This window comes from Hesperophylax consimilis, chromosome 21 (genome assembly GCF_061612785.1).
Source record: "Hesperophylax consimilis isolate HC1 chromosome 21, BYU_Hcon_1.0, whole genome shotgun sequence".
NCBI classification, from domain to species: Eukaryota; Metazoa; Arthropoda; class Insecta; order Trichoptera; family Limnephilidae; genus Hesperophylax; species Hesperophylax consimilis.
In genome coordinates this window covers 21594053-21613114 of record NC_142856.1, presented here as the reverse complement: position 1 = coordinate 21613114, position 19062 = coordinate 21594053, and the positions used below count along the sequence as shown (strand labels likewise).

At 34.8% G+C, this 19062-nt stretch overlaps 1 pseudogene; it reads right to left on the bottom strand.

The window, feature by feature from the left end:
* The window catches only part of LOC149413733 (paired box protein Pax-6-like), a 149315-nt pseudogene that overhangs the window by 21660 nt on the left and 108593 nt on the right, over nucleotides 1-19062 (bottom strand).

Sequence of the window (19062 nt, the reverse complement as noted above, 5' to 3'; positions counted from 1 at the left end):
ACTACCAATATTACTACTAATACTACTACTACTATTTATACTAATGCTACTACTACTAAACTACTAATAACAATACTATTACTACTTGTACTAATACTACTACTAATCTTCTACTAACTTAACCCTCTGATATGAAAATATCTGGAGTCGGTGAATTATTTTCCCATTTGATCTCTGGTGAGTTGACGTGTTGTTCTTGTATTGTTTTGTATTTATTATGCTTATATAATGCACTTACATAATGTAATAAATGACATAAAGTAAAAAAATATATACTACTACTTATACTCATACTGTTAATACTAATACATATACTACTAACACTAATACTAATACTATTAATACTACTTTACTAAGTAGGAAAATATATTTTTCAAACTGTGGTTAAAAAACTAAATTTGTGGACAACCGGAAAAAAATTTATGTCTAAAGAATGGGAAGGGTGTCGTGAGGTGGGGTGTGAAGAAGAAAAAAGAAGAAAAATAAGAGGTGTGCGTTATTATTTATTTTGCCCGATATATTTTGAAGCTGTCACGGCCAAATTTAAGGGGGATTCCCCTTTCTTTACGCCCTTCTGGGAACACTGAGAAGTCATAAAAAAGATATAAAATGCATGAGACGAAAAAAGGACGTATAAATATGTATGTGTTATGTATAGATATTAAATATTGTACCCAGATTAAAGAGGCGGTGCGTATTTTATACCTTTTTTATGATATAAAAGACAAAAAATAGGTTTATACTCGTTTGTATGTATTCCCAGGACCGGATTTAGATACTCGTGTACAAGGAACGTGTAACAAGGGCGAATAATATTATATTTTATTTAAAAATGTAAATGCCGCACAAGGCTTCCAAGAAACTGGGCATCTTATATAGGCCTAGCAGATTCTTCAATAGTGACCAGTTTCTAAGAATATCAAATCTCAAGTAGACCCAATAATTTAATTTGGAAGCCACCTCTGGGCTGGAGCCCCACAATACTTGATAAACCTACTTGATTCTGTGCAAGGGAGGACGGTCCGTCTAGTTGACAATCCGTTGTTAAAATACCGATTGCCATCTGTAATGCATAGACGTGATTTAGGCATGCTGAGTCTTTTATATAGGTATTTTAATTAAGCCTGCTCTAAGCATTGTTTTTCCTCCGTCATATAATCCAGGCCTTTTCAAGACCCAATTGCATTCAAAAATCCCTTTTTACAGCTCATAGTTTGTAATCGGCGAAACGCAAAACCAACTGCGCATTTAAAAAAATAAATTATATTTTCCTAATACATGTCTAAAATAGTTGACTGAACACTGAATAGATAATTAGTACACACTAGAAATGTCTTCCATGTCAATTTAATTGGAAACAAACATTTAGCAAGCGCTCTGTCTCTCTTACACTTGTTTGACATCGTATATCACAATCAAATTTTATCGAAACGGAAATTTCACAATCATGATGAAACATGGTTCTGCATATGAAATTTAAGCAAAGAATGGTCAGACTTTTGACTTGCGAAAAACACCGACATCGCATTTTTGCGTTCTTTAGTTGGCGTGTTTAGAGATCCAAAAATCTGATCATTCTTGAGTTTAAATTTCATATTCAGAACTGAATGTTACCATCATTATTAAATTCAAATAGGATGGTGATATATGTTGTCATGAAGAGTGCGCGCTAAATGGGTTGGAACCAAAAGGTACTCTGTGAGAGGCAATATTGATTTCCATTCAAATATACACGGAAGACATTTATAGTGTGTATTATATATTCAGTGATTAGGGAATATAAATCTGGCAATCCAAATCTGATTACCCAATCTATTATATCCATTTTAAGCCAAGTTTCTAATAAATTGTTTTTGACTTCGTGATGTGATCCCTTGTTTCTAGTTTCAGAGTTAACCTCCTTAGACAGGGAAATAAATTTATCGTGAGAAAGCTAAGATACACAACTTTGTTAATTGGCAAACTTTCATAGTAAATAATAATAATATTAGTTAATTATAGACACTTTTTCGGCACCCCTATAACACCATCATTGCGCAGTATTATAATACATGAGCGGAATAATCCCCAATTTGGGGATAATCCCGCTTTGGTTCCAGGAAAGGGGACTCTCAGATATGAAATGACGGAGGAATATTCATTTGTAGATAACTGAATAATATTCTTATTAATATTTAGACTTTAAAAAAATCAATAGGGATCCCATATAAATAAAAATTGGATATGTTTATCCTAGACACTATCTAGGCTACAAACCAATTTCATTAGAAACTTTGAAATCATTTGAAAAAGGTAGCTTCAAAAAATATGGGAGAATTACTTGCAAGATGATATTGATCTGAAATTGAAATATGACGTTTAATAAATAGGTTCCAATGGTCGAGTGGTTTAAGACGCCTGTCCCGGTAAAACAAGAGATCTTGGATTCGATTCCTATTATCTTCTTCTTCAATAAAATAATATTCAAACTAAGTAACAAAAAATCATAATAATAATTATTTGAAAATATTACGATATTACGAGAAAAAAACGTTTGTTAGGGCCTTAACCAAGTTTAAAATCATCATAGTATTGACTTTTTAATATTTTAGATTGCGTAATTTTTATCTCGTCGAATTTAATGTTTCAAAGACCCAATCCTGTCTGATTACGTCTAAAAGGGATCCAAATGATAATCTAGTCTCCTTCAACGGAAGCAATCTTCCGAACAGGCCTTCCATTGATATGCTTGGTGTAACTATAAGTGACCAGCTCAGGTACGGGGGCTCCATCGAAGCCAGAGTAAAGTTGGCCTCTCAGAAGCTGGGCGTACTGTACAGGGCCCGCAGATACTTTAATAGTACACAACTGCTCACCCTGTACAAATCGCAAGTGCGCCCTACTGTCGAATTTGGCAGCCATCTCTGGTCTGGAGCCCCAAAATACCTGAAAAAAACCCTTGACTCTGTGCAGAAACGGGCGGTCCGTTTGATAGATTCCCCAATCTTAACAAACGGACTGCAATCTTTAGAGCACAGGCGTCAGGTAGGTATGCTGTCCTTGTTCTATCGGTATTACAATGGAAGATGCTCTGAGGAACTAGCGTCATTGATCCCTTCGGCACCGGTGCGTAGTCGGGATACACGCCAAACGCGCGCCCAACATTTGTACACAGTTGACACTTGTCACATGAGAACGGGTCGCTTCTACGATTCGTTCTTAAGTTCAACAGCTCGGCTGTGGAACGAACTGCCGGCCTCTGTGTTTCCTCCCTCCTACAACATAGGACTCTTCAAGACCCATGTTCACTCCTTCCTCTCCACAAAAAGACCCTCCACACAGCATCCCCAAAGATGACATAGGCCCTGAGGGAAATTATTTTCTTCAGGGCCTCCTGTGTGGAGTAAATATAAAAAAAAAAAAAAAAATTAGCTAATTATTATTGAAAGTATCTACTGAGAGATTTTCACGGCCAGTACGGACAGCGTTAAAGTACCATTAGAGTTACATCTACCCTGGTGATGGACACTGTGACGTTGTTCGAAACGTTTGGCTAAATAAAGTGGAAGCAAAACACAGCATAGTAACCTACAAATTAATCACGCTATGCTGCGTATAAACAGGAGAAAAAACCGCGCAGCCGAATCACGAATTATGGGAACGGAACGAAGCAACCACAAGCGGGTTATTGTGCCATTCTAGGTATCTCAGAGTTCATCCAAAATATTTGAAAACAGTTTCAATTTTTAAAAATGTATGAATGTAGATGAAGAAAGGGGGGAGCGGAAGCAGAAGTTCAAAAGTTCTAATAATGTCGTAGTAAAGTTATTAGCGGTTGAACTCTCATTCAGCCAAACATTCAAATAACTTACCGTAATATTTTATTAATTTCCTCCTTCTTCCAGCATTATAGGCGTCTGGGTGGTAACTTGACGCTTTAGACCATTCAGGCATTAGGGGAATTGCACAGAAATGTTTGTAACTTTATCATAACATAACATAACATACCCCAATTGGGGATGCCATAAAAAAAGAAAACTTGAAGATTTGCGCGACAATATTCAAAAGTTCTCATTTGGTAGAGTAGTAGGTATAATTAAAATCCACCATTCCCAGCTAGAAACATTAACGTATTAATAATATGTATGTAGGTAGTTACTTAGGAGAATATAATAAAACATAAATCTCCTCTGATAAGGTAGATTCCATCTCTGCCGTTCCGCAGTCCCGCAGTTCTGCGAGCCGCCGCTAGAGGCGCTGTAGGCGCTCCACTTTCTGTTCGCAGCCTATTTAGGTATTCCGAACATAGAGGGGACATTAATTACGAATGAATGATTCTCCGTTTACACCGTTTGATGAGCCGAGGATTATAATAAATGAATACGACGCAAATACACGTACTTAACTTGACGCGAGGGTGGGAGACGGGATGTATGGAGTACCATCTCTGTGTGTTACATATTGTCAGGGGCGCTGTCTTGTACGAGTTATGCGTGTGGCGCACACGGGCGGCCGGTCTGAGGGGTTTATCTATTAGTACTACTATATAAAAAAAATCTCCTTGATTTTGAATACTTAAGACCACGGATTCAGAATTTCTACCGACATATCACATATTTCCCTTTAACACTTTTTTATGCTGAAACATAAGTTATGTTAAGATAATCTCTTTTCAAATGCCGGGTTCAAAAAGTAATTCTATGAAATTACCTCAATAGCAAATCGCATAGCAAATTTTAAAATAAACATATCTGATTCTGTTTGACATGTTATGAGTACCTATGAAAAATTCACAATGTTTCTTAAATGCTACACTCAGATGTCGATGGGTTTTCGTTCCAAGTCGTGTTTTATTAAATATTTTCACTCCAGTGCTAACGCCTATTCAATATAATATTTTTTAAGCGCGCTCCCTCTATTATTTGCAGTAATATTTACCTATCCCTTTCAAACCATATTCAATAATCTTCTTCTTCTTTTTGATCGCTTATAACGGAGCCTTAAAGTAAAACAACTTAACTAGAATGAAACATGATATTATCTTGAAATATTTTGAAAAAAAAACGGCGCTATACAAACCATCCAAGTATTATTATTATTTTTATTAAATGCAAATAGACGAAATTTAATTCTTTTATGTTATATTACAATCCCCATTTTGGAGTTTTTACAAATTATTATTTTTTTTAGTTTTTTAAAAATTTGAAACTGATAACTAGCTGACGTGTACAGGGCGTTGCATGATTTTTTATACTTTCAGTAAATATGATATTCATGTTTTACATAAAGGTATAGAAACCTCTATAAATGAAAATTCTCAGAAAATCTCTAAATGATAGTGAAAACCGTACCAAACTCAGTTGCATAGTTTAGAAGAATTAAACACACAGACAAACAGACGCGGATAGTGACTTTGTTTCATACTACTTAGAGATTCAGACAAGCGATAAAGTATCTACCTGTAGTATGTATCATATTTTAACAGAAAATTATTTTAGTTTATTTAAAAAATTGAATACATTATTTTATTTTCCAGAAATGTAATCTTATGTGAGTATTGAGGCCGATGGGGCGTTTGCCCCTGGCTTCTACCTCTCGCGGCGGCCCTGTCAAAGTACCATCTCCGCTTATTACACATTACGCCATATCCGCGGCGTTTTAAAAAGCCCGCGCTTTGAAGTCGCACTGGCGTTAATAATAAATGTCGCTATTATCGACTGAACTGGAGGTGTAATACGCGTGAAGAGGTACCCAACATGCGAACAACACCCGAAGCTTCCTTTCTGGACCAATGGGTGACAGCTCATGGGTAAACTCCGGTGCCCATAACTGATAATCGACATATATGTAAATGAACCCTGCCGTCGCTTTTGAAGATTATGAGACAAAATTAAATTTAACTACCGACGCGCCATTATTTCAGCGAGTTATTGAAATAAATTACGACGGGATAATTGCTTCAAAGCGAACTCGTTGTATTAGAATAATGTAGGTTGTAAAGGATCGTGTATGATCATTTTGTAAATGCGAGTGGAAAGGTACGCATGTTTTAAAAAAGGCTTAATGCTACATCAATCAAAGGGTGTGCAACATGCGACCATTCTTTTATGTAGACCAATCACTCGCATCATATTTTGCGAATTTCAGATGTAGTGTAAGAAAATATTTATATCCATACTACCTATCTATTAACCCTTAGTGTGACAGCTAGTATGCCGAGCGACCTGCCGAGCGACCTGCCGAGCGACCTGCCACTCGCTGTCGACCTTATTTTAGTAATAAATAAATTGCTTGTTCTTAGCGATGTTTTTGCAAACTGTACCGTCTTACCAGATAATCCTTTGTACTTTTCACAGGATGGAGACATATGGATACAGAGAAAATTAAATCTAATGTTATAAATATATTTATTTTTGTAGAGAAAATTATAGAGAGTTTACATCTCCCGAAAATAATAACAACATTACTTTTACCCACATTCATGTGAGACTGGTATCACTGTGAACCTGCGCGGCAAATATTTCATTCTCTCTCCAGTGGTCTAGCCGCTGGTTTAGCCCTAAATCTCCTCTAATGTACGCGATCTGTTTTGTTCATAAAATTATTGTCACGCGAGTTTTGTTAAAATAAAAACTAAATTGAAAATATTCGAATTCTCATTTATACACACCGACAGTAATCACTCAACCTTGGATTTTGCGGATTGGAGAACCACAGAATCATTCAGCCAACAACCTATTAAAATTGGCGATAATTACAATCCTCCAAATTTTTATTTCTTATATTAACTCCACGTAATGGGGATGCTGTGCGGAGGGTATTTTCAGGACAATGAAGGATAGAAAGTTCTGGGAAGAAAAATGGTATGAGGGGTGGGTAGGAATCTGACAGACAGTATGAATCTGCGATGTATCTATTTGTGCGATGGGTGGAGAGAGTCCGGCTGGAGAGGCCAAAAGGTCACCCTTAACCAGTCTCTCCTAATCCAACCCGCCACGCAGTAGGTGGACAAACGGATGCGTTTTCCAAAGACCTATACAAACCTTACCCTATGAACCCTGGCACCCCGGATAAGTCACCAAACGTAGCAAACCACTTGGGGTGACCTATGGTAGGGGTGTTGGTTATTCAATAAATGATTCGCGGGGCGGCAGTATGTATAATAAAGATTGAAAATATTCTGTTTTATGATATTTTCCAACTAAATAAGCGTTTATCGCAATACAAATTAGACATATGAGGCTTGTCTGTAATAAAAAATGAAATACTGTGACTTTTAAAAATGGACAGTTATTTCATCTGATATGGAATTTGCGGCGCGCTTTTGCATACATAAAAAAACAATGTATGCAAATGACGAAACGACAAGTTAAAATTATATTAATGTACATTAATTCCTTGCCAAGCGAATAAAATTTATCTTAATGTGATAGGAGCATTTTTCAGGTTTAAAATACCGAAAAATCGAGGGAAGTGCGGTGAGTTCTTAGCAAACCCACTACGGATTCGCCAGCATTCTATGGGTTAAATAGAAGGTAAGTAATATTATACTGAACTGATACTATATAGCACTACTCAAACGAAAAATATAATTCATTAGTTTTTCTATTTGGCGTATCTCGAGACACTATTTTTAAAGTATCGGAGTGTTGTATTATTTTTGACAGTCATACATATAACAAGAAAAAAATATATTTCAAACCTCCTGTAACTCCGCTGTGAAGTAAAATAAATTGTTTTGACCCACGAATTTCAGAGAGAAAAAGCTGAACAAATTTTATTACGCAAGATACTCGTAGATAGATTCACAATTTAAGATTTTTTTACTATTCTAACAAACTTACTGTTATTTTCTACTTTATTCTCTTGATTCTTATTTTCATGGTACACTGAGAGTATTTCCATAATACTTCCAAAATACACAAACATATAGTGGATTTTTTTCAGCTACACATTGTTATAAAATCATATTGGACATCACCCTTTCAGAAATCGTCTTTCTTGATATTGTTAATACCTAGCTTCTTTAAAAACCAAATCAAAATCTGAAACTATCTTTTTTAGTGATAAAACAAACACCCATTTAGCACCACTGCATTCAGTCATTTTGCTTACAATATTTATCTAATTTATGTAATGCTTTCCTCTAATTGTGTTCATTACACTGAGAGCAATTAACCACTCTGGTTTAAATTATGTGTTCAGGATTAACTACTGAAGTTATTTACTGTGATTACTTTTAATCTATTCTAATTGAGTGCGCTTATTTGACAATCATTGCGTTCCAAGTAATCAATCTGTATCTCTTGACGAATTGTAATCACTACTAATGAACGACAAATGGTTAATTTAAAGATAAATACACATTAAAACAGAGATTATGAAAATAACCTTAAAAGAAAAACAAAAACACAAAACGATTACCAAAATATACAGGAAAATTTGTTTGTTAAGGCGATGCCATACGTAGTAATGCATAATCATGTGTTTTTGGTTTGAAAATTTGGTCGCCTAGAAATGTTTCAGATGCATTAATTAAATACTGCGAGTAGAATACATCTTGGTTTATGAAATAATCGAGTATTTTTTAGATAAGTTTTTTTATAAGCCCAGAAAAAAATAATGTATATAGCCTATGAAAACTGCTTTAAAGTTCAAAATCTCCTACTTACGAATCCATTTTCGATTATGATTTTATTGTATAATGTGGAAAATTAAGTTATTTATAAAATGATCGAAAAAAAATTAAATATTTATCCCACAAAATAAAATAAAAGGCACTTTTTGGCAATGTTTTTTTCTTGCTTAAATCAAAACAGGCGGATGGTGTTAAGCGGGAATGTAAACCTTATCGCCATCTACGTAAGGGTTGTTATTGATAGCGGCTCAATTTACAATATTACACGACGTAGTGCATCGCCTTAATCGGAACACCGCATTCTTCCATCGACGCCTTTATTAATACAGGCCGTGCTGTAGAAAATTAACTAAAATTCAAAGACTCCTGTTTTCGGACCTTTGAACTGGGTTTAGCAGGGTTTGGTACTCATATTATCAGTATCGCCCTGGTGTAAGACCACCATTCAGAATTGAAACGTTAATTGAAAACGCCGTTAATTGAGTAGCCAGGTATTTCCCACCATCCTCTTCTGTATCTCCTTCTCCTCAACACTACCTTTAGCCTCACAACATATCCCAATTGGGGATGTTATAGTCTCACTAGCTCTTTAAGGTTGGGAGCATTTATGACTCTTTTGCAGTATTCACATAAAAAAAATTCTGTATTTTGCAAGGAATTATAAGCACACATACATTATAATGTTTCATTTCGCTTGCTGGCGAATATTTGAAAATAAAAAATTTATATAAAACTTAACAATTGTGATGGAATAGTAAGCCCCTTGATTTTGAACTCAAAAATTAGGGGTTTGGATCTTTGCATAGGTAAATCCAGTTTTCTCACAAAATAAATTTCAATTTATAAAACATTTTGGTACCTATTTCATAGTGGAAAATACTCTCTTAATGAAATATAACCATTCAGAAAAGAAACTTTCCTTTAAATGGCTTTGGCTGTGTTTGGTATCTAGATCTTTATGTCCTGTTACACATTTACCTGCACTATTTTTTCTCTGATCCTTTCCACACTTACTTCAATAACACGAATCAGCCGGAAGATGGATTGCATCGCTAACCGGTTTAAGTTGGTCTGATAGATTCTGTATGATTGAATTGGAATTTCATGCAAAAAATGTTGGTTTATATCTTTTTCCATCTAACACTTGTGGGAAATCTATTGACATAATCGTTTAATCTTCTCAGGCTATTGTTATGTTTTGAATCAAGCAGCTATTATCCGTAGAGTCAATTTGTTCACTTTTCGAAACAGCTCACGTTGTCTCATAAAAATTGTCGTGATTTATCGTCATAGTTAGAAAAATGAACTAAACAGAATTGAAAGAAAAAAATATCAAGTTTTACATTTAAATATAGAAGTAAACGATAGAATAATTAAAATGTACACCCTCTGTGAAATCAAAGATTCAGACCGCTATTAGAGAAAAAATTAATGAAAATTTGTAAATTTTTAATTAATTATTTTTACATGAAATGACAAAAAAGTGAGGGGACAGTAAATTTTTATAATACATTTATGGAATAAAATATGTGTTTTTTGTTATCAGTATATTTAGTTCAGTGTTTAAAATTAAAAAAAAACATAAGGTGAGCCATTTTTAAAACTTTTTTATTCTTTCAAAAACAGTTATTAGTTTTGAAGACGTTCAGAAATATTCCATTTATTTTCATTTTACTGACATGCGGAAATACACACCAATTCTCCAACTTTCTGACAGCATATATAAGAAATGAAACAGTCAATATGACAGAAGCCTTAAGGGTTACGAAAATTAAATGAAACAATCCAAAGAATCACATATAAATCAAAAGGAAGAACATTTAAATTCAATTTGAAAACACCTCAAAAGTGGTTTTAGTTTAAATTCCATTAAAAACGGCAGCTTTCTTTAGGTCATCGGTAAATCTGTCCCTGAATGACCTCTGTTCCTTTTTTTCAACAAAGAGATTGAATTGCAAAAAATAATTATTTTCTGTAAGAGAAAATTTCGATATTTGACAAATTTTGATCAATTTCACAAGAAGTTAGGATAATTTGACATTTCTTCGTGAAAGCCCGCAAGGCATTTCTAACGATGTATCCTCTCTTCACTGGTAAAACCATAATATTGACTGAAATAGTTTGCGGATATCAACTTATTAGTTATAGGTAATACCAAAGATATTAGAAGAACGAGATATTATGCTATGTTGGCCGCCGGACCGTAGGCGGAGTACTACCTAATTAGGGTACTTTGAATACTATCGGGACGTGTACGCACAGAAATCTGTTCTATGTATTAGTGCGGATACCTTAGCGTAAGCGAAGGTGTGCAGTAGTATTGGTGAACAAAACCGGCGACACTGGGCAAAACAATTCCGCACAGTATGAACTGCTCATAGCACATCTCGTTCTTCTAATATCTTTGGGTAATACAACTAGCAAGAATCTAGTATCTAGCTACTTGCTTGCTATGTCTAATCACAACACGAGTGTATACATGGCTTGTACGGATATATCTGCCCTTTGAAGCCTGTGCAAGATATAAAGGGAGTCTTTATTACTACTAGAGCCTTTACCTAAAGAGCCTACACAAAGAAATTCCTGCTTTCATATTACTTATCCGGTATCTACATAGCTTCTACGCGGAATAGTATTATGTTGTTCTAGTTAATATCAGATGCAACCTCTCTGTGTTTATCTGTCTTTGAATTTGTTTACATAATATAATTATATAAATAGCTTCGCTATAGTGACCCTTTAATTTCCCGGCTTTGCTCGAGTTCAACAATATTTTGTTGATAATGAACAACTGAAAAATATGGAACCAGCTTTACGACTTTTTAAAAATGGTTTTTGTTTGACGGCTTTCATAGTCGAGTGGTTACTACCCTCGGCGACAAATCTTACAACGATTTAAGAAAAAGATTTATTGGGTGTATTTAATGGTAATTGTACTGAGAATAAGTAAATAAATGGTTGTTGATACGTAATTTGTAAAGCTACTCATCACGACACGGGATTGCCCTAGTGGCTTATGTTTTTTATTTGATTGTACACGGAGAAAAATGAGTTATGAGAAATACTTTTAAAAACGTGATGGCTAGCCATTTCCTGATAAAATATTGGTCTATTTAGAATATATCGGAACAGTTGATCTTTTGCTGTTAAATGTAATGACAGTGTTTTTAATATTTTTATGAACAAGTGTTCCGCCGTCCTCATAAAATATTAGCGTTTTAGTGGTACTTTGTTACTAGATCTGTCAATTCATTCGTTAAAGGCCTGCAGTCCCGTTTTTAACAGAAATGTGAATAATTTGACAAGATTTTCAATATATTAGTAATATTTTACATCAGTACGTTTTCTCCGTGTACTCGCACACCTATTTTAAATAATAAACAAATGTATTAGGAATATATACATAATATCCTAAAAGAATAGGATAAATTATAATAAAATAAACGATATAGTTATTTAAAGAAGGTTGAGCAAAAAAACAATAAAGACATAGATACGTATTTGAATACACTTTATCACAGTTATTATTATTATTATCAAACCGCGCCTATGACTGTATCGGATTTATATTTAAACCTCTCCAAACCCAAACAACATTTCCCACTATCTAAAAATAAAAATATTCATACACTCTCTACTATACAGGACGGCTGGAATCACGGCGAAATCTGTCAAGAAGATGCCCCCCGCCCGCCCCCTTTCAGCCCGCCAGGGGGCAGTGGGTGGTGGGTACGCCACTGGCGGTGCCACCCATTGGGGGAGTGGCATTACTGCCGCCCAAATGCGCGCGCCGGGCCCCGCAAGACGGGATATGGGGACGCCCATGACAGGGCCGGAAAAGAACCCTTAAATATTATTTCTAAACCAAGCAATCTGGATGGAGCGAAAGCACACGAATGGCGTCGCGAAATTAGCTTACATCATTGTGTCTGTAATTACTTGGTTAATTTTTTTTACATTAACTCCACACAAATAAAATATACTCCCTCTTGACCTGTGTCATCTTTAGTGATGCTGTGTGGAAACTCTTTTTAATGAAAGGAAAGAGATAAAGTTCTGGGAAACAAAAAGGTATTGCATTCAGGAGTTACGAACGAATCCCTCACGAGTCCGGCTGGAGAGATCAAAGGGTCTTCCCCAATTGGCCTCTCCCAATCCAGCCCGCAACGCAGCTGGCGGGCAGACGCACCCGCCAACAAAACATGGACAAATTTCACCCCACAAACCCGGGTATCCCTGCTAAGTCACCAAACGTAGCGAACCACTTGGCGTGACCTATGGCAGAGGTTAATGTACCCTTTGCTGATGCTTTGGTCCCATCAATGTTGTATCCTTAAGCCCATTCAACACCAGTGCGGAAGTGATTCCTTGTTAAATTATTTTAATATTAAATTTTAATTTAAATGCCATTCCAACCCTGTGAAATCTCCCCAACCCCTCCCCAAGAAGCTCGTGCTATCTCGCGCGGTATAACTATAGGTAAGCTATTTTGTATGGGGGACTTTCACTTTATGGGGATATTATCAGATGGTGCGGGCTACTACTATATAGTATGTATTTCTGCGAATATTTACGAGTAGGTAAATTTATGGTACGATGCATAGCTGATACGCTTTGTCTTCGCAGATTAAATAGTTACAATATTTACCATTTTTTCTGTCGACTTTGATTTTGCTTTAATGAAACATTTGGACTTATTTATTTGTGTAATATACCGTAATAACATACTGATAGTAAAAAATTCTATAATTAATTAAAAACTATAATTTGATTATTTTCAATACTACACAGAGAAAACTTCCTGATGTTAATTATTGCTAATTAATTGAGAATATTATAAAATTACTGGTAATCCTGGTAAAAACAGGACTGCAGGCCCTTAACGAATGAATTGATAGGTTTCTTGTTAAACATTTAGTAAAAAAGGAACGAATTATCGCGACACCGGAACATGTCTTCATAAAAATCATTATACTATTGCATTTCATTATTGTATCAGGGCAAATGTAGGTGCATGAACACGTGTTCTAATATATTAGGAATGTACTAAAAATTTAACAAAAACGGACTACAATTCCGTTTTAAACCGGATTTTAAAATCAGAAATACTCATTTTTATCCGCGTAGGTCATAATATGATGCGAAAAGATTGAATCTGATGTCCCGCATTATGTGATTTATATACATGTCATTTTTTCAAATTAATAGAATAATTGGGAAAATAGGTATGCTTTTTTTAAGGTTGAAAATAGGTAACAGATATTCTCTTCTGTTTTAGAAATTTAATTCAATAGCACCATTTTTCTTGTCATGCTATGCCGTGGTAGAAAGAACATGGCGATAAATACGGTTGCAAATAAAACAGAATTGACATACCAACTTTAACCATGTTTGGTAACAAGATCTGATAGGCAACGCACTTTTCAAAAATTTCTCTTCCGTTTCATTAACTTCGTAAAAAACAATCGCATCTCGTTATTCCACTGCAGTTGGAACTCTTATGGAGTTTCTAAGAGAAAATAATACCTAAAGATAAATACTCGCCCTTTTGACCAATGACAAATTGTCATTCGATTTTTCACGAGAAGGTCATAAATAATAATTATGTTTAAATGATCGATTTAATATTCTATCTTCTCCTTACAAAATTATCTCAACAACAAAAAATAATTTATAAATTGTAAAATAACATCTAATAATGCACAGATGTGTTAACCACGAAACAAATTTTCACTAATTTACCTTCAAAGGGCCAACGATAAAAATCAGTGGTAACTCAATTAAACTATCAGATATCATTACATTACAAAGGACAAAGGACATATCAAGTCGGGGAGCTTAATACTATTTCCTAGAGTAAATACCACTTGAATGCAACTTCCCCCAAGGATCGACTAACCCCAACCTACCGTGGGGTATTTTTAACAGGCAAACAATGTAACGAGATCATTTTAATCCATTTTATATGGCCTTTATAGGATTGGCATGAAAGGGAACAGAGTCGAGCGCTATTAAGACTTTGAAGCTGTCAAAAAAATACACTGCACCGTTTTTTACTGTGTAAATTCGGCTTTTTTATGGGGTGCAAATTTGTGTTTGAATTTATGTGTATTTTGTCTAAGGTATTTGCACATAATTAAAATTTGTAGGTAAAGATTTTTGTAGTAAAACTTGATAATTAAAATTGTAGGCTTTTTGAGATTGGAATGAATGAATTAAATATTTCGGGAAAAATTAATGCTGTTTTTTTTTAAATTTATTCGAATGATTTTTATATGCCTAATGATGCGACAGCATAAAATGAATCCAGACTAAGATTTAAGACATATTTTTTTTATTAACGTAGGTACATTAGAAATTCAAAACTAGGCATGGTCTAAATATTTACTTTTCTGCATTATAAAAATAGTAGGAGAATGAAGAGGAATGATGAAAAGTAACAAGATATTCGGATCTTTATTTCAAGGTAATTTTAAACGTTTCGTTTTTGGCCCTGCTGACAAAAATGGTCAAAACGTTGGTTAAAATGTTATATCATTAAATTAGTTGATAGTTGAGAACGGGAAGGCTACAAGAATATAAACATATGGAAATATACGAAGAGGGCTGGACTTCTTGGAGTCTGCTGTTATCCAACATGACATTTCTGGATTTGCCTACCAATAAAGAGGCACCCAAATCCGTCAACCACCAATAAATGGACCGCACCAATAATGGAACGGAGATGTCAATTTTTGTTTGTTTGTTGTTATATAATTATTAGTTTTACTATGTCATCGTATTTTTATTATTATTTGTTTGAGGTTTTTTAATAATAAATAAATAAGGGACCTACTTCTGAACTTTCCAATACTATCTCTTTCCCCTATTTTTAGCCTCTCAACTTTTCCCAAACTGGTTCTGCCATAGTACTATAGTAATTTTATACACATTACCTACATTTTAAATGTATTATAATAGCATATGGCTAATGTTGGAGTTGTGGCCAGGTAGGTAGATTTCATATTTTATATTCCCCGTCTTCTGAAAATGAGCATTGCTAATTTGTTGAGATTCAAAAATTATTCGTAATCCTGTGAAAAATGGGATTACAGGCTCTTTACAATTGAATTGAAAGGTTTCCACTTACAATTTTATTAAAGTTTGCTAACAGGTTTAGCTGGTACATGATGGAAAAGTACAAAAAAAACTCACTTTTTTTCCCATGCCAAAGAGAGACTTTTCCATAATAGAATTTTTTTTTTCCCGTACAAACAAATCAAACCTTATAACTAAAAACAACCTTAAAACGTTCGAATTTCGAAAACTTCTAAAATAATGTAGAATCACCCCCCTGAAGTTAGAGCACTTTACCCCCAGATACCCTGTATATTATGAAAGCAAATGCAGGTGCATTAAACTTTGTTTCGGAAAATTAGGATTTTATTAAGAATTTATCAGGAAACAACTTGCTATTCCGTTTCAGACCGGATTTTTAATTTGAAGAGATTTTTAATAAATCTGCAATATTTACTTTTTTCTGTATCCCCTCTCTACTTACTTCAATCACATAAAATTCCTGACTTTGGCAATTAATGCACCACCTTCGAGTAGTTTCCACTTTGGTGCGGTACCTACCTACCTATCACATGATGAAAAGTGAATATTAATTCTGGTCGAGGTCATATTCTCCTAGAAATGAGTGTAAACACATTAAGTCCAAGATCAGGCACAACACACAGTTATCACGAGTGTCAACTTGTGATAAGTGTGCAGATGTGCCGGGCTAAATAGGGTGGCGCGGGATCCATTGTGTCGGGGCACTTTGTACCGAAACACGGGGCTAGTTTGCACCCCACCGTTACAAGGGATGACACGGGGCGACATGGGGGAACATGTTTAGCGAGCTAATGTCCCGTTTCCCTTTCACATTCATTACGCTATTGACTCGAAATTGATAGTAATAATTCAAATTGATCAGGATTTTTATGATAGTAATTTGGGGAGAATTTATTGTTGGCCACTTTGTTCATTTTTGCTATCATTTTGTGTTATGCCAACTTTACTATTTGGTTTCGTCCGAAATGCGGTAGGAAGATGTGAAACATATCTTGTTCTGTTTCTGATTTTATTTAAAATTTCAAAGCTATTGTAATAAAGATGTCAACTGAAAAGAGTTGCTATGATTATGTGCATTTTTGTTATACCAGAGCTCACAGTTTCAGAGTTTTTGCTGATTCTTAAAATTATCAACAAAATCAGTCCATTTTTATAACACATATCTAAAAAATGGACTGATTTTTATATATAGGGTTTTCCAATAAGAGGTGTTATTTTGATATTCAAAGAAAAATGCAAATTTTTTAATATAAATGATTAAATGTTTATTTCATTATAAAGAAAAAGGTATGCCGTTAATAATAAAAAAATAACATTAGTCGAATGACTACCACGACCACGCCTACAGGACCATATCCTTTTCATTAAATTTTCCATAACCAAATCGCAAAGTGGCTGCCTTATGTCCTTGATAGCCTTGAATCGACGCTGGGCTGTTGGCGTAGACCTTCTCTTTCACGTGGCCCCAATGGAAGAAATCGCAAGGTGTGAAATCACAAGATCTCGGTGGCCAATTGTAATCACCTCTTCGAAAGATAACACGGTCCGGAAACTTATGCGTAAAAGATAAATAGTTTCGTTGCTTGTGTGGCACGTAGCGCCGTCTTGTTAAAAGTAAACCTTGTTCAGATCAATACCATCCAATTCCGGCTATAAAAAAATTATTGATTCCTTAATTAATATTCAAAATAACACCTCTTATTGGAAAATCCTGTATATGTATTTTGGCCCACCCAACGATTTGGATTGGACACCCCTGGTCTAGACCCTTTGATTTCATATTATAAAACTATGAATTCCAAATAGGAATAAATTTTACCAATCAAAAAAATGCGTTGGCTGTCTTCAGCTTATAAATCGAACAGTAGAAATCGTAAAATATTGAACCTGAGAGTTGTGTAGCTATTATTATTTTTAAACTAATCTCCTCACCCTATTTTCATCTACTTCAACTGCCTACAGAATTACATCCCCTAACCAGGTATCTAAATCATGTTAACTGTTCATAACTAAGGGAGGAAAATTAAACCTTAAAGTGTTGTAATATTGCAAATAATATTAAATATGGTGTTACATGGGGTCGATAAATGTATTTACAGCGTGTTAAATATTTTAAATACAGTTATAAATTTATCGGAATTAATTTATAACTGTTTTTATTAATGAAATATATTGCTGGCTATAACACATAATTCGTTAGAACTTTGAGATCATTAAAAAAGATAGCAGCCTAAAATATAGGAAAATTAGGTGAAGATTATATTGTTAATTCTGAGTTTGAAATATTAGTGGATAGAGGAGTTGTTCTGGTAAAATAGAGTTTCTGGGTTCGTTTCCCACACGGAGAAAACTTAAATACTGTTAATTTATTAGAAATCTGGTCAAATGGGACTGCGGGCATATATCGAATATATTGAAAGAGTTCCTAACAAGGTATCAGTCAAAATGGGACTGCGGGCATATATCGAATATATTAAAAGAGTTCCTAACAAGGTATCAGTCAAATGGGACTGCGGGCATATATCGAATATATTAAAAGAGTTCCTAACAAGGTATCAGTCAAAATGGGACTGCGGGCATATATCGAATATATTAAAAGAGTTCCTAACAAGGTATCAGTCAAATGGGACTGCGGGCATATATCGAATATATTAAAAGAGTTCCTAACAAGGTATCAGTCAAATGGGACTGCGGGCATATATCGAATATATTAAAAGAGTTCCTAACAAGGTATCAGTCAAATGGGACTGCGGGCATATATCGAATATATTAAAAGAGTTCCTAACAAGGTATCAGTCAAATGGGACTGCGGGCATATATCGAATATATTAAAAGAGTTCCTAACAAGGTATCAGTCAAATGGGACTGCGGGCATATATCGAATATATTAAAAGAGTTCCTAACAAGGTATCAGTCAAATGGGACTGCGGGCATATATCGAATATATTGAAAGAGTTCCTAACAAGGTATCAGTCAAAATGAGACTGCGGGCATATATCGAATATATTAAAAGAGTTCCTAACAAGGTATCAGTCAAATGGGACTGCGGGCATATATCGAATATATTAAAAGAGTTCCTAACAAGGTATCAGTCAAAATGGGACTGCGGGCATATATCGAATATATTGAAAGAGTTCCTAACAAGGTATCAGTCAAAATGGGACTGCGGGCATATATCGAATATATTAAAAGAGTTCCTAACAAGGTATCAGTCAAATGGGACTGCGGGCATATATCGAATATATTAAAAGAGTTCCTAACAAGGTATCAGTCAAATGGGACTGCGGGCATATATCGAATATATTAAAAGAGTTCCTAACAAGGTATCAGTCAAAATGGGACTGCGG